The sequence below is a fragment of the Hyperolius riggenbachi genome, chromosome 4 (genome assembly GCF_040937935.1).
Source record: "Hyperolius riggenbachi isolate aHypRig1 chromosome 4, aHypRig1.pri, whole genome shotgun sequence".
Classification (NCBI taxonomy): Eukaryota; Metazoa; Chordata; class Amphibia; order Anura; family Hyperoliidae; genus Hyperolius; species Hyperolius riggenbachi.
The window spans coordinates 11,216,941-11,230,955 of record NC_090649.1 but is presented as its reverse complement, the minus strand read 5'-3'; the positions used below and the strand labels follow the sequence as shown (position 1 = coordinate 11,230,955).

The 14,015-nt window shown below is 46.4% G+C and overlaps 27 non-coding genes across 27 annotated transcripts; all 27 read right to left on the bottom strand.

The window, feature by feature from the left end:
* Nucleotides 1–208: 208 nt before the first annotated feature.
* TRNAV-UAC (transfer RNA valine (anticodon UAC)) lies at nt 209–281 on the bottom strand. Its single transcript has one exon. It is a non-coding gene; the product is annotated as a tRNA-Val (tRNA).
* A 678-nt stretch (nt 282–959) lies between these two features.
* TRNAV-CAC (transfer RNA valine (anticodon CAC)) lies at nt 960–1,032 on the bottom strand. The gene has a single exon. It is a non-coding gene; the product is annotated as a tRNA-Val (tRNA).
* A 141-nt stretch (nt 1,033–1,173) lies between these two features.
* TRNAV-AAC (transfer RNA valine (anticodon AAC)) lies at nt 1,174–1,246 on the bottom strand. Its single transcript has one exon. It is a non-coding gene; the product is annotated as a tRNA-Val (tRNA).
* A 311-nt stretch (nt 1,247–1,557) lies between these two features.
* On the bottom strand, nt 1,558–1,630 carry TRNAV-UAC (transfer RNA valine (anticodon UAC)). Its single transcript has one exon. It is a non-coding gene; the product is annotated as a tRNA-Val (tRNA).
* A 141-nt stretch (nt 1,631–1,771) lies between these two features.
* TRNAV-AAC (transfer RNA valine (anticodon AAC)) lies at nt 1,772–1,844 on the bottom strand. Its single transcript has one exon. It is a non-coding gene; the product is annotated as a tRNA-Val (tRNA).
* Nucleotides 1,845–2,906: 1,062 nt separating this feature from the next.
* Nucleotides 2,907–2,979, bottom strand: TRNAV-CAC (transfer RNA valine (anticodon CAC)). The gene has a single exon. It is a non-coding gene; the product is annotated as a tRNA-Val (tRNA).
* Nucleotides 2,980–3,120: 141 nt separating this feature from the next.
* On the bottom strand, nt 3,121–3,193 carry TRNAV-AAC (transfer RNA valine (anticodon AAC)). The gene has a single exon. It is a non-coding gene; the product is annotated as a tRNA-Val (tRNA).
* A 311-nt stretch (nt 3,194–3,504) lies between these two features.
* On the bottom strand, nt 3,505–3,577 carry TRNAV-UAC (transfer RNA valine (anticodon UAC)). Its single transcript has one exon. It is a non-coding gene; the product is annotated as a tRNA-Val (tRNA).
* A 678-nt stretch (nt 3,578–4,255) lies between these two features.
* On the bottom strand, nt 4,256–4,328 carry TRNAV-CAC (transfer RNA valine (anticodon CAC)). The gene has a single exon. It is a non-coding gene; the product is annotated as a tRNA-Val (tRNA).
* Nucleotides 4,329–4,469: 141 nt separating this feature from the next.
* Nucleotides 4,470–4,542, bottom strand: TRNAV-AAC (transfer RNA valine (anticodon AAC)). Its single transcript has one exon. It is a non-coding gene; the product is annotated as a tRNA-Val (tRNA).
* Nucleotides 4,543–4,853: 311 nt separating this feature from the next.
* On the bottom strand, nt 4,854–4,926 carry TRNAV-UAC (transfer RNA valine (anticodon UAC)). Its single transcript has one exon. It is a non-coding gene; the product is annotated as a tRNA-Val (tRNA).
* A 141-nt stretch (nt 4,927–5,067) lies between these two features.
* Nucleotides 5,068–5,140, bottom strand: TRNAV-AAC (transfer RNA valine (anticodon AAC)). The gene has a single exon. It is a non-coding gene; the product is annotated as a tRNA-Val (tRNA).
* Nucleotides 5,141–6,202: 1,062 nt separating this feature from the next.
* On the bottom strand, nt 6,203–6,275 carry TRNAV-CAC (transfer RNA valine (anticodon CAC)). The gene has a single exon. It is a non-coding gene; the product is annotated as a tRNA-Val (tRNA).
* A 141-nt stretch (nt 6,276–6,416) lies between these two features.
* Nucleotides 6,417–6,489, bottom strand: TRNAV-AAC (transfer RNA valine (anticodon AAC)). Its single transcript has one exon. It is a non-coding gene; the product is annotated as a tRNA-Val (tRNA).
* A 311-nt stretch (nt 6,490–6,800) lies between these two features.
* TRNAV-UAC (transfer RNA valine (anticodon UAC)) lies at nt 6,801–6,873 on the bottom strand. Its single transcript has one exon. It is a non-coding gene; the product is annotated as a tRNA-Val (tRNA).
* A 678-nt stretch (nt 6,874–7,551) lies between these two features.
* TRNAV-CAC (transfer RNA valine (anticodon CAC)) lies at nt 7,552–7,624 on the bottom strand. The gene has a single exon. It is a non-coding gene; the product is annotated as a tRNA-Val (tRNA).
* A 141-nt stretch (nt 7,625–7,765) lies between these two features.
* Nucleotides 7,766–7,838, bottom strand: TRNAV-AAC (transfer RNA valine (anticodon AAC)). Its single transcript has one exon. It is a non-coding gene; the product is annotated as a tRNA-Val (tRNA).
* A 311-nt stretch (nt 7,839–8,149) lies between these two features.
* TRNAV-UAC (transfer RNA valine (anticodon UAC)) lies at nt 8,150–8,222 on the bottom strand. Its single transcript has one exon. It is a non-coding gene; the product is annotated as a tRNA-Val (tRNA).
* Nucleotides 8,223–8,363: 141 nt separating this feature from the next.
* On the bottom strand, nt 8,364–8,436 carry TRNAV-AAC (transfer RNA valine (anticodon AAC)). The gene has a single exon. It is a non-coding gene; the product is annotated as a tRNA-Val (tRNA).
* A 311-nt stretch (nt 8,437–8,747) lies between these two features.
* On the bottom strand, nt 8,748–8,820 carry TRNAV-UAC (transfer RNA valine (anticodon UAC)). Its single transcript has one exon. It is a non-coding gene; the product is annotated as a tRNA-Val (tRNA).
* Nucleotides 8,821–9,498: 678 nt separating this feature from the next.
* On the bottom strand, nt 9,499–9,571 carry TRNAV-CAC (transfer RNA valine (anticodon CAC)). The gene has a single exon. It is a non-coding gene; the product is annotated as a tRNA-Val (tRNA).
* A 311-nt stretch (nt 9,572–9,882) lies between these two features.
* Nucleotides 9,883–9,955, bottom strand: TRNAV-UAC (transfer RNA valine (anticodon UAC)). The gene has a single exon. It is a non-coding gene; the product is annotated as a tRNA-Val (tRNA).
* A 678-nt stretch (nt 9,956–10,633) lies between these two features.
* On the bottom strand, nt 10,634–10,706 carry TRNAV-CAC (transfer RNA valine (anticodon CAC)). Its single transcript has one exon. It is a non-coding gene; the product is annotated as a tRNA-Val (tRNA).
* Nucleotides 10,707–10,847: 141 nt separating this feature from the next.
* Nucleotides 10,848–10,920, bottom strand: TRNAV-AAC (transfer RNA valine (anticodon AAC)). The gene has a single exon. It is a non-coding gene; the product is annotated as a tRNA-Val (tRNA).
* Nucleotides 10,921–11,231: 311 nt separating this feature from the next.
* TRNAV-UAC (transfer RNA valine (anticodon UAC)) lies at nt 11,232–11,304 on the bottom strand. Its single transcript has one exon. It is a non-coding gene; the product is annotated as a tRNA-Val (tRNA).
* Nucleotides 11,305–11,982: 678 nt separating this feature from the next.
* On the bottom strand, nt 11,983–12,055 carry TRNAV-CAC (transfer RNA valine (anticodon CAC)). The gene has a single exon. It is a non-coding gene; the product is annotated as a tRNA-Val (tRNA).
* A 141-nt stretch (nt 12,056–12,196) lies between these two features.
* On the bottom strand, nt 12,197–12,269 carry TRNAV-AAC (transfer RNA valine (anticodon AAC)). The gene has a single exon. It is a non-coding gene; the product is annotated as a tRNA-Val (tRNA).
* Between the last annotated feature and the right edge of the window lie 1,746 nt (nt 12,270–14,015).

The following is a 14,015-nucleotide window of genomic DNA, read 5'->3' as shown; positions in this document are numbered from 1 at the left end:
CCACACGCAACAACTAGGATCCACATCTGTCCTGATCAAGCTAACACGCTACTTTGGACTAACTCCAGCTCTTTTGCTTGGAGACAACTGGATCAAGAGGAGTAGGCAGACTAATGTGAGTTTTGTCAAGGTGCAGCTAGCATTGGAGGCCAAAAATCTTCTTTAGAAAGGAGGGGAATAGACCACTTTATGGAACAAAAAGCATCGCTGTTTCTGCCCAGTTTCGAGCTGGGGACCTTTTGCGTGTAAAGCAAACGTGATAACCACTACACTACAGAAACCTCCGGTGGAAACTGATTGCAATTTTGCTACCAAGAAGAAAGCAGTGCTCGCATAGGAACATAGACAACTGGCATATTGGGAACTGATACTCAAAAGAACCTTCCACATGAGAAAGGGAGCAATAAAGTAGCTATGAGAGGTAACAACATCTAAAATGTTGGGCTTAGGTCAATAGAGTATGCTTGAGTAAAAAAAAAGGCATTCGGGAATAGAAAGGTGGGGAGGGGAAAGACAACCATGGCATGCAGCAAAATATCATAAGTCTTAACTACTGGGAAAGCCTGAACTTTGCAGATGATGCGACGGCAACCAAAGTGGCAGTACTTGGAGAAGGGCTGGATAGGAAGAAGACAAGGGAGGTTGGAGTCAAAGGCAAATTCCAGGCAATATAAACTTACAAAGCAGGTGGTAGGACAGTTCTACTTCTAGATAGTGCAGTATCTAGGGAGAAGGAAAAGAGACAAAGCTTGGTGTTTTGCAAGTTGAGTTTTAGATCTCTCTTAGATGGATATGCATGTAGGGATGGCTAAGAGGCAGTCTGAAAGAGGCTATTAGCAGTTGCCTGAGAAAGTGAGTGAAGAAAAGACACTGGCCAGTCACATTGAGGGCCAGCTTGCAAGCGTATGGAGCAAGGGAAGGAGGAGTGCTTTGGATGGCAAAAAGTTAAAGGTAGACACTGTTTCTGCCCGGTTTCAAACCGGGGACCTTTCGCGTGTGAGGCAAACGTGATAACCACTACACTACAGAAACCAGACACTTATTGCTTGTCCTGGAGCCCTGAAAGAGGAAAAGTAGAGCTTTTCATGAATATGATTAAGCCAGACAGGTAAAGACTCATGCATGCGTAAGTGGAGCCTGCGTGAAAAGGAAAGAAGACCAGAGAAAAAGTCATGTTTCTGCCCAGTTTCGAACTGGGGACCTTTCGCGTGTTAGGCGAACGTGATAACCACTACACTACAAAAACCACCTACACTTCTCAGGGTGTACCCACAAGTGGCTCATTTTACCCAAGCAAAGCTTGTTTTAACCACGTGCAGCTCATTTTAACCACACGCAGCTCATTTTAACCACACGCAACAACTAGGATCCACATCTGTCCTGATCAAGCTAACACGCTACTTTGGACTAACTCCAGCTCTTTTGCTTGGAGACAACTGGATCAAGAGGAGTAGGCAGACTAATGTGAGTTTTGTCAAGGTGCAGCTAGCATTGGAGGCCAAAAATCTTCTTTAGAAAGGAGGGGAATAGACCACTTTATGGAACAAAAAGCATCGCTGTTTCTGCCCAGTTTCGAGCTGGGGACCTTTTGCGTGTAAAGCAAACGTGATAACCACTACACTACAGAAACCAGACACTTCTTGCTTGTCCTGGAGCCCCGAAAGAGGAAAAGTAGAGCTTTTCATGAATATGATTAAGCCAGACAGGTAAAGACTCATGCATGCATAAGTGGAGCCTGCGTGAAAAGGAAAGAAGACCAGAGAAAAAGCCATGTTTCTGCCCAGTTTCGAACTGGGGACCTTTCGCGTGTTAGGCGAACGTGATAACCACTACACTACAGAAACAACCTACACTTCTCAGGGTGTACCCACAAGCGGCTCATTTTACCCAAGCAAAGCTTGCTTTAACTACGTGCAGCTCATTTTAACCACACGCAACTCATTTTAACCACACGCAACAACTAGGATCCACATCTGTCCTGATCAAGCTAACACGCTACTTTGGACTAACTCCAGCTCTTTTGCTTGGAGACAACTGGATCAAGAGGAGTAGGCAGACTAATGTGAGTTTTGTCAAGGTGCAGCTAGCATTGGAGGCCAAAAATCTTCTTTAGAAAGGAGGGGAATAGACCACTTTATGGAACAAAAAGCATCGCTGTTTCTGCCCAGTTTCAAGCTGGGGACCTTTTGCGAGTAAAGCAAACGTGATAACCACTACACTACAGAAACCTCCGGTGGAAACTGATTGCAATTTTGCTACCAAGAAGAAAGCAGTGCTCGCATAGGAACATAGACAACTGGCATATTGGGAACTAATACTCAAAAGAACCTTCCACATGAGAAAGGGAGCAATAAAGTAGCTATGAGAGGTAACAACATCTAAAATGTTGGGCTTAGGTCAATAGAGTATGCTTGAGTAAAAAAAAAGGCATTCGGGAATAGAAAGGTGGGGAGGGGAAAGACAACCATGGCATGCAGCAAAATATCATAAGTCTTAACTACTGGGAAAGCCTGAACTTTGCAGATGATGCGACGGCAACCAAAGTGGCAGTACTTGGAGAAGGGCTGGATAGGAAGAAGACAAGGGAGGTTGGAGTCAAAGGCAAATTCCAGGCAATATAAACTTACAAAGCAGGTGGTAGGACAGTTCTACTTCTAGATAGTGCAGTATCTAGGGAGAAGGAAAAGAGACAAAGCTTGGTGTTTTGCAAGTTGAGTTTTAGATCTCTCTTAGATGGATATGCATGTAGGGATGGCTGAGAGGCAGTCTGAAAGAGGCTATTAGCAGTTGCCTGAGAAAGTGAGTGAAGAAAAGACACTGGCCAGTCACATTGAGGGCCAGCTTGCAAGCGTATGGAGCAAGGGAAGGAGGAGTGCTTTGGATGGCAAAAAGTTAAAGGTAGACACTGTTTCTGCCCGGTTTCGAACCGGGGACCTTTCGCGTGTGAGGCAAACGTGACAACCACTACACTACAGAAACCAGACACTTCTTGCGTGTCCTGGAGCCCCGAAAGAGGAAAAGTAGAGCTTTTCATGAATATGATTAAGCCAGACAGGTAAAGACTCATGCATGCGTAAGTGGAGCCTGCGTAAAAAGGAAAGAAGACCAGAGAAAAAGCCATGTTTCTGCCCAGTTTCGAACTGGGGACCTTTCGCGTGTTAGGCAAACGTGATAACCACTACACTACAGAAACCACCTACACTTCTCAGGGTGTACCCACAAGCGGCTCATTTTACCCAAGCAAAGCTTGTTTTAACCACGTGCAGCTCATTTTAACCACACGCAGCTCATTTTAACCACACGCAACAACTAGGATCCACATCTGTCCTGATCAAGCTAACACGCTACTTTGGACTAACTCCAGCTCTTTTGCTTGGAGACAACTGGATCAAGAGGAGTAGGCAGACTAATGTGAGTTTTGTCAAGGTGCAGCTAGCATTGGAGGCCAAAAATCTTCTTTAGAAAGGAGGGGAATAGACCACTTTATGGAACAAAAAGCATCGCTGTTTCTGCCCAGTTTCGAGCTGGGGACCTTTTGCGTGTAAAGCAAACGTGATAACCACTACACTACAGAAACCTCCGGTGGAAACTGATTGCAATTTTGCTACCAAGAAGAAAGCAGTGCTCGCATAGGAACATAGACAACTGGCATATTGGGAACTAATACTCAAAAGAACCTTCCACATGAGAAAGGGAGCAATAAAGTAGCTATGAGAGGTAACAACATCTAAAATGTTGGGCTTAGGTCAATAGAGTATGCTTGAGTAAAAAAAAAGGCATTCGGGAATAGAAAGGTGGGGAGGGGAAAGACAACCATGGCATGCAGCAAAATATCATAAGTCTTAACTACTGGGAAAGCCTGAACTTTGCAGATGATGCGACGGCAACCAAAGTGGCAGTACTTGGAGAAGGGCTGGATAGGAAGAAGACAAGGGAGGTTGGAGTCAAAGGCAAATTCCAGGCAATATAAACTTACAAAGCAGGTGGTAGGACAGTTCTACTTCTAGATAGTGCAGTATCTAGGGAGAAGGAAAAGAGACAAAGCTTGGTGTTTTGCAAGTTGAGTTTTAGATCTCTCTTAGATGGATATGCATGTAGGGATGGCTAAGAGGCAGTCTGAAAGAGGCTATTAGCAGTTGCCTGAGAAAGTGAGTGAAGAAAAGACACTGGCCAGTCACATTGAGGGCCAGCTTGCAAGCGTATGGAGCAAGGGAAGGAGGAGTGCTTTGGATGGCAAAAAGTTAAAGGTAGACACTGTTTCTGCCCGGTTTCAAACCGGGGACCTTTCGCGTGTGAGGCAAACGTGATAACCACTACACTACAGAAACCAGACACTTTTTGCTTGTCCTGGAGCCCCGAAAGAGGAAAAGTAGAGCTTTTCATGAATATGATTAAGCCAGACAGGTAAAGACTCATGCATGCGTAAGTGGAGCCTGCGTGAAAAGGAAAGAAGACCAGAGAAAAAGTCATGTTTCTGCCCAGTTTCGAACTGGGGACCTTTCGCGTGTTAGGCGAACGTGATAACCACTACACTACAGAAACCACCTACACTTCTCAGGGTGTACCCACAAGTGGCTCATTTTACCCAAGCAAAGCTTGTTTTAACCACGTGCAGCTCATTTTAACCACACGCAGCTCATTTTAACCACACGCAACAACTAGGATCCACATCTGTCCTGATCAAGCTAACACGCTACTTTGGACTAACTCCAGCTCTTTTGCTTGGAGACAACTGGATCAAGAGGAGTAGGCAGACTAATGTGAGTTTTGTCAAGGTGCAGCTAGCATTGGAGGCCAAAAATCTTTTTTAGAAAGGAGGGGAATAGACCACTTTATGGAACAAAAAGCATCGCTGTTTCTGCCCAGTTTCGAGCTGGGGACCTTTTGCGTGTAAAGCAAACGTGATAACCACTACACTACAGAAACCAGACACTTCTTGCTTGTCCTGGAGCCCCGAAAGAGGAAAAGTAGAGCTTTTCATGAATATGATTAAGCCAGACAGGTAAAGACTCATGCATGCGTAAGTGGAGCCTGCGTGAAAAGGAAAGAAGACCAGAGAAAAAGCCATGTTTCTGCCCAGTTTCGAACTGGGGACCTTTCGCGTGTTAGGCGAACGTGATAACCACTACACTACAGAAACAACCTACACTTCTCAGGGTGTACCCACAAGCGGCTCATTTTACCCAAGCAAAGCTTGTTTTAACTACGTGCAGCTCATTTTAACCACACGCAACTCATTTTAACCACACGCAACAACTAGGATCCACATCTGTCCTGATCAAGCTAACACGCTACTTTGGACTAACTCCAGCTCTTTTGCTTGGAGACAACTGGATCAAGAGGAGTAGGCAGACTAATGTGAGTTTTGTCAAGGTGCAGCTAGCATTGGAGGCCAAAAATCTTCTTTAGAAAGGAGGGGAATAGACCACTTTATGGAACAAAAAGCATCGCTGTTTCTGCCCAGTTTCAAGCTGGGGACCTTTTGCGAGTAAAGCAAACGTGATAACCACTACACTACAGAAACCTCCGGTGGAAACTGATTGCAATTTTGCTACCAAGAAGAAAGCAGTGCTCGCATAGGAACATAGACAACTGGCATATTGGGAACTAATACTCAAAAGAACCTTCCACATGAGAAAGGGAGCAATAAAGTAGCTATGAGAGGTAACAACATCTAAAATGTTGGGCTTAGGTCAATAGAGTATGCTTGAGTAAAAAAAAAGGCATTCGGGAATAGAAAGGTGGGGAGGGGAAAGACAACCATGGCATGCAGCAAAATATCATAAGTCTTAACTACTGGGAAAGCCTGAACTTTGCAGATGATGCGACGGCAACCAAAGTGGCAGTACTTGGAGAAGGGCTGGATAGGAAGAAGACAAGGGAGGTTGGAGTCAAAGGCAAATTCCAGGCAATATAAACTTACAAAGCAGGTGGTAGGACAGTTCTACTTCTAGATAGTGCAGTATCTAGGGAGAAGGAAAAGAGACAAAGCTTGGTGTTTTGCAAGTTGAGTTTTAGATCTCTCTTAGATGGATATGCATGTAGGGATGGCTGAGAGGCAGTCTGAAAGAGGCTATTAGCAGTTGCCTGAGAAAGTGAGTGAAGAAAAGACACTGGCCAGTCACATTGAGGGCCAGCTTGCAAGCGTATGGAGCAAGGGAAGGAGGAGTGCTTTGGATGGCAAAAAGTTAAAGGTAGACACTGTTTCTGCCCGGTTTCGAACCGGGGACCTTTCGCGTGTGAGGCAAACGTGACAACCACTACACTACAGAAACCAGACACTTCTTGCGTGTCCTGGAGCCCCGAAAGAGGAAAAGTAGAGCTTTTCATGAATATGATTAAGCCAGACAGGTAAAGACTCATGCATGCGTAAGTGGAGCCTGCGTAAAAAGGAAAGAAGACCAGAGAAAAAGCCATGTTTCTGCCCAGTTTCGAACTGGGGACCTTTCGCGTGTTAGGCAAACGTGATAACCACTACACTACAGAAACCACCTACACTTCTCAGGGTGTACCCACAAGCGGCTCATTTTACCCAAGCAAAGCTTGTTTTAACCACGTGCAGCTCATTTTAACCACACGCAGCTCATTTTAACCACACGCAACAACTAGGATCCACATCTGTCCTGATCAAGCAAACACGCTACTTTGGACTAACTCCAGCTCTTTTGCTTGGAGACAACTGGATCAAGAGGAGTAGGCAGACTAATGTGAGTTTTGTCAAGGTGCAGCTAGCATTGGAGGCCAAAAATCTTCTTTAGAAAGGAGGGGAATAGACCACTTTATGGAACAAAAAGCATCGCTGTTTCTGCCCAGTTTCGAGCTGGGGACCTTTTGCGTGTAAAGCAAACGTGATAACCACTACACTACAGAAACCTCCGGTGGAAACTGATTGCAATTTTGCTACCAAGAAGAAAGCAGTGCTCGCATAGGAACATAGACAACTGGCATATTGGGAACTAATACTCAAAAGAACCTTCCACATGAGAAAGGGAGCAATAAAGTAGCTATGAGAGGTAACAACATCTAAAATGTTGGGCTTAGGTCAATAGAGTATGCTTGAGTAAAAAAAAAGGCATTCGGGAATAGAAAGGTGGGGAGGGGAAAGACAACCATGGCATGCAGCAAAATATCATAAGTCTTAACTACTGGGAAAGCCTGAACTTTGCAGATGATGCGACGGCAACCAAAGTGGCAGTACTTGGAGAAGGGCTGGATAGGAAGAAGACAAGGGAGGTTGGAGTCAAAGGCAAATTCCAGGCAATATAAACTTACAAAGCAGGTGGTAGGACAGTTCTACTTCTAGATAGTGCAGTATCTAGGGAGAAGGAAAAGAGACAAAGCTTGGTGTTTTGCAAGTTGAGTTTTAGATCTCTCTTAGATGGATATGCATGTAGGGATGGCTAAGAGGCAGTCTGAAAGAGGCTATTAGCAGTTGCCTGAGAAAGTGAGTGAAGAAAAGACACTGGCCAGTCACATTGAGGGCCAGCTTGCAAGCGTATGGAGCAAGGGAAGGAGGAGTGCTTTGGATGGCAAAAAGTTAAAGGTAGACACTGTTTCTGCCCAGTTTCAAACCGGGGACCTTTCGCGTGTGAGGCAAACGTGATAACCACTACACTACAGAAACCAGACACTTTTTGCTTGTCCTGGAGCCCCGAAAGAGGAAAAGTAGAGCTTTTCATGAATATGATTAAGCCAGACAGGTAAAGACTCATGCATGCGTAAGTGGAGCCTGCGTGAAAAGGAAAGAAGACCAGAGAAAAAGTCATGTTTCTGCCCAGTTTCGAACTGGGGACCTTTCGCGTGTTAGGCGAACGTGATAACCACTACACTACAGAAACCACCTACACTTCTCAGGGTGTACCCACAAGTGGCTCATTTTACCCAAGCAAAGCTTGTTTTAACCACGTGCAGCTCATTTTAACCACACGCAGCTCATTTTAACCACACGCAACAACTAGGATCCACATCTGTCCTGATCAAGCTAACACGCTACTTTGGACTAACTCCAGCTCTTTTGCTTGGAGACAACTGGATCAAGAGGAGTAGGCAGACTAATGTGAGTTTTGTCAAGGTGCAGCTAGCATTGGAGGCCAAAAATCTTTTTTAGAAAGGAGGGGAATAGACCACTTTATGGAACAAAAAGCATCGCTGTTTCTGCCCAGTTTCGAGCTGGGGACCTTTTGCGTGTAAAGCAAACGTGATAACCACTACACTACAGAAACCAGACACTTCTTGCTTGTCCTGGAGCCCCGAAAGAGGAAAAGTAGAGCTTTTCATGAATATGATTAAGCCAGACAGGTAAAGACTCATGCATGCGTAAGTGGAGCCTGCGTGAAAAGGAAAGAAGACCAGAGAAAAAGCCATGTTTCTGCCCAGTTTCGAACTGGGGACCTTTCGCGTGTTAGGCGAACGTGATAACCACTACACTACAGAAACAACCTACACTTCTCAGGGTGTACCCACAAGCGGCTCATTTTACCCAAGCGAAGCTTGTTTTAACTACGTGCAGCTCATTTTAACCACACGCAACTCATTTTAACCACACGCAACAACTAGGATCCACATCTGTCCTGATCAAGCTAACACGCTACTTTGGACTAACTCCAGCTCTTTTGCTTGGAGACAACTGGATCAAGAGGAGTAGGCAGACTAATGTGAGTTTTGTCAAGGTGCAGCTAGCATTGGAGGCCAAAAATCTTCTTTAGAAAGGAGGGGAATAGACCACTTTATGGAACAAAAAGCATCGCTGTTTCTGCCCAGTTTCGAGCTGGGGACCTTTTGCGTGTAAAGCAAACGTGATAACCACTACACTACAGAAACCTCCGGTGGAAACTGATTGCAATTTTGCTACCAAGAAGAAAGCAGTGCTCGCATAGGAACATAGACAACTGGCATATTGGGAACTAATACTCAAAAGAACCTTCCACATGAGAAAGGGAGCAATAAAGTAGCTATGAGAGGTAACAACATCTAAAATGTTGGGCTTAGGTCAATAGAGTATGCTTGAGTAAAAAAAAAGGCATTTGGGAATAGAAAGGTGGGGAGGGGAAAGACAACCATGGCATGCAGCAAAATATCATAAGTCTTAACTACTGGGAAAGCCTGAACTTTGCAGATGATGCGACGGCAACCAAAGTGGCAGTACTTGGAGAAGGGCTGGATAGGAAGAAGACAAGGGAGGTTAGAGTCAAAGGCAAATTCCAGGCAATATAAACTTACAAAGCAGGTGGTAGGACAGTTCTACTTCTAGATAGTGCAGTATCTAGGGAGAAGGAAAAGAGACAAAGCTTGGTGTTTTGCAAGTTGAGTTTTAGATCTCTCTTAGATGGATATGCATGTAGGGATGGCTGAGAGGCAGTCTGAAAGAGGCTATTAGCAGTTGCCTGAGAAAGTGAGTGAAGAAAAGACACTGGCCAGTCACATTGATGGCCAGCTTGCAAGCGTATGGAGCAAGGGAAGGAGGAGTGCTTTGGATGGCAAAAAGTTAAAGGTAGACACTGTTTCTGCCCGGTTTCGAACCGGGGACCTTTCGCGTGTGAGGCGAACGTGATAACCACTACACTACAGAAACCACCTACACTTCTCAGGGTGTACCCACAAGCGGCTCATTTTACCCAAGCAAAGCTTGTTTTAACCACGTGCAGCTCATTTTAACCACACGCAGCTCATTTTAATCACACGCAACAACTAGGATCCACATCTGTCCTGATCAAGCTAACACGCTACTTTGGACTAACTCCAGCTCTTTTGCTTGGAGACAACTGGATCAAGAGGAGTAGGCAGACTAATGTGAGTTTTGTCAAGATGCAGCTAGCATTGGAGGCCAAAAATCTTCTTTAGAAAGGAGGGGAATAGACCACTTTATGGAACAAAAAGCATCGCTGTTTCTGCCCAGTTTCGAGCTGGGGACCTTTTGCGTGTAAAGCAAACGTGATAACCACTACACTACAGAAACCTCCGGTGGAAACTGATTGCAATTTTGCTACCAAGAAGAAAGCAGTGCTCGCATAGGAACATAGACAACTGGCATATTGGGAACTAATACTCAAAAGAACCTTCCACATGAGAAAGGGAGCAATAAAGTAGCTATGAGAGGTAACAACATCTAAAATGTTGGGCTTAGGTCAATAGAGTATGCTTGAGTAAAAAAAAAGGCATTCGGGAATAGAAAGGTGGGGAGGGGAAAGACAACCATGGCATGCAGCAAAATATCATAAGTCTTAACTACTGGGAAAGCCTGAACTTTGCAGATGATGCGACGGCAACCAAAGTGGCAGTACTTGGAGAAGGGCTGGATAGGAAGAAGACAAGGGAGGTTGGAGTCAAAGGCAAATTCCAGGCAATATAAACTTACAAAGCAGGTGGTAGGACAGTTCTACTTCTAGATAGTGCAGTATCTAGGGAGAAGGAAAAGAGACAAAGCTTGGTGTTTTGCAAGTTGAGTTTTAGATCTCTCTTAGATGGATATGCATGTAGGGATGGCTAAGAGGCAGTCTGAAAGAGGCTATTAGCAGTTGCCTGAGAAAGTGAGTGAAGAAAAGACACTGGCCAGTCACATTGATGGCCAGCTTGCAAGCGTATGGAGCAAGGGAAGGAGGAGTGCTTTGGATGGCAAAAAGTTAAAGGTAGACACTGTTTCTGCCCGGTTTCAAACCGGGGACCTTTCGCATGTGAGGCAAACGTGATAACCACTACACTACAGAAACCAGACACTTTTTGCTTGTCCTGGAGCCCCGAAAGAGGAAAAGTAGAGCTTTTCATGAATATGATTAAGCCAGACAGGTAAAGACTCATGCATGCGTAAGTGGAGCCTGCGTGAAAAGGAAAGAAGACCAGAGAAAAAGCCATGTTTCTGCCCAGTTTCGAACTGGGGACCTTTCGCGTGTTAGGCGAATGTGATAACCACTACACTACAGAAACCACCTACACTTCTCAGGGTGTACCCACAAGTGGCTCATTTTACCCAAGCAAAGCTTGTTTTAACCACGTGCAGCTCATTTTAACCACACGCAGCTCATTTTAACCACACGCAACAACTAGGATCCACATCTGTCCTGATCAAGCTAACACGCTACTTTGGACTAACTCCAGCTCTTTTGCTTGGAGACAACTGGATCAAGAGGAGTAGGCAGACTAATGTGAGTTTTGTCAAGGTGCAGCTAGCATTGGAGGCCAAAAATCTTCTTTAGAAAGGAGGGGAATAGACCACTTTATGGAACAAAAAGCATAGCTGTTTCTGCCCAGTTTCGAGCTGGGGACCTTTTGCGAGTAAAGCAAACGTGATAACCACTACACTACAGAAACCTCCGGTGGAAACTGATTGCAATTTTGCTACCAAGAAGAAAGCAGTGCTCGCATAGGAACATAGACAACTGGCATATTGGGAACTAATACTCAAAAGAACCTTCCACATGAGAAAGGGAGCAATAAAGTAGCTATGAGAGGTAACAACATCTAAAATGTTGGGCTTAGGTCAATAGAGTATGCTTGAGTAAAAAAAAAGGCATTCGGGAATAGAAAGGTGGGGAGGGGAAAGACAACCATGGCATGCAGCAAAATATCATAAGTCTTAACTACTGGGAAAGCCTGAACTTTGCAGATGATGCGACGGCAACCAAAGTGGCAGTACTTGGATAAGGGCTGGATAGGAAGAAGACAAGGGAGGTTGGAGTCAAAGGCAAATTCCAGGCAATATAAACTTACAAAGCAGGTGGTAGGACAGTTCTACTTCTAGATAGTGCAGTATCTAGGGAGAAGGAAAAGAGACAAAGCTTGGTGTTTTGCAAGTTGAGTTTTAGATCTCTCTTAGATGGATATGCATGTAGGGATGGCTAAGAGGCAGTCTGAAAGAGGCTATTAGCAGTTGCCTGAGAAAGTGAGTGAAGAAAAGACACTGGCCAGTCACATTGAGGGCCATCTTGCAAGCGTATGGAGCAAGGGAAGGAGGAGTGCTTTGGATGGCAAAAAGTTAAAGGTAGACACTGTTTCTGCCCGGTTTCGAACCGGGGACCTTTCGCGTGTGAGGCGAACGTGATAACCACTACACTACAGAAACCAGACACTTCTTGCGTGTCCTGGAGCCCCGAAAGAGGAAAAGTAGAGCTTTTCATGAATATGATTAAGCCAGACAGGTAAAGACTCATGCATGCGTAAGTGGAGCCTGCGTGAAAAGGAAAGAAGACCAGAGAAAAAGCCATGTTTCTGCCCAGTTTCGAACTGGGGACCTTTCGCGTGTTAGGCAAACGTGATAACCACTACACTACAGAAACCACCTACACTTCTCAGGGTGTACCCACAAGTGGCTCATTTTACCCAAGCAAAGCTTGTTTTAACCACGTGCAGCTCATTTTAACCACACGCAGCTCATTTTAACCACACGCAACAACTAGGATCCACATCTGTCCTGATCAAGCTAACACGCTACTTTGGACTAAGGCCCGGTTCACATTAGCGGTTGCTATCCGGAATCGCCGTGCCGGAGCCGTGCCGGAGCCGGACCGCATGCGGACCGGACGAAACGGACGCACGGCATAGCAATGAAAGTCTATGCGACCGTTCACATGCGTCCGTTTCGTCCGGACCGGAGCCGGACCGGATCCGGACTCCGGCGTCCGTTCCAACATGCGCTATTTTTTGGTCCGGCTGGTCCGGCTGACGTATCCGGACCGGAGCCGGAATGTTGCATCCGGCCAATGGAAACCAATGAGAACCGGAGAGCGCACAACACACTGGCTATAAAAACCGGATGTTGTACCACACTTCCTATGCAGACTCTATGGTATGGTGGCCATTTTGGATGGGGACCACATGGCACCAGCGTTCACAGAGTGGAGCAGCAGTGACTTCATGCTGGAGCTCTTTGGCAGCAATATGGAGCAGGATCAGTCTGATAGCGAGGGGGTGAGGCCCTACACATCAGAAGACCTCATCCTACAGGTGCAGCAGGTACCAGCCCTGTGGGACAAGGGGGATGCGGACCACAGCAACATCAAAAAATGCAGAGGCCTGTGGAAAAAAATTGCCAAGCTGTATGTGGAGGACTTTGAGAACTTGAGCAAGAGACAGCAAGGCACAGAGGGTATGTTGACTAGAAGTTTTTTTGGGGGGGGGCTTGTGGTTTAAGCTTGTGATGTATTCAACTTTTGCTATGGATTTGTGTCACCCACGTGTTGCCCACCCACCCGTGGCCCACCCACCTGTTCCCCACCCACCTGTACCCCACCTGTGATGTATCCCACCCACCTGTACCCCACCTGTGATGTATCCCACCCACCTGTACCCCACCTGTGATGTATTCCACCCACCTGTACCCCACCTGTGATGTATCCCACCCACCTGTACCCCACCTGTGATGTATCCCACCCACCTGTACCCCACCTGTGATGTATCCCACCCACCTGTACCCCACCTGTGATGTATCCCACCCACCTGTACCCCACCTGTGTTGTATCCCACCCACCTGTACCCCACCTGTGATGTATCCCACCCACCTGTACCCCACCTGTGTTGTATCCCACCCACCTGTGATGTATCCCACCCACCTGTGATGTATCCCACCCACCTGCGCTGTACCCCACCTGTGTTGTATCCCACCCACCTCTACCCCACCTGTGATGTATCCCACCCACCTGTGTTGTATCCCACCCACCTGTACCCCACCTGTGATGTATCCCACCCACCTGTACCCCACCTGTGATGTATCCCACCCACCTGTACCCCACCTGTGATGTATCCCACCCACCTGTGTTGTATCCCACCCACCTGTACCCCACCTGTGTTGTATCCCACCCACCTGTGATGTATCCCACCCACCTGTGATGTATCCCACCCACCTGCGCTGTACCCCACCTGTGTTGTATCCCACCCACCTCTACCCCACCTGTGATGTATCCCACCCACCTGTGTTGTATCCCACCCACCTGTACCCCACCTGTGATGTATCCCACCCACCTCTACCCCACCTGTGATGTATCCCACCCACCTGTGTTGTATCCCACCCACCTGTACCCCACCTG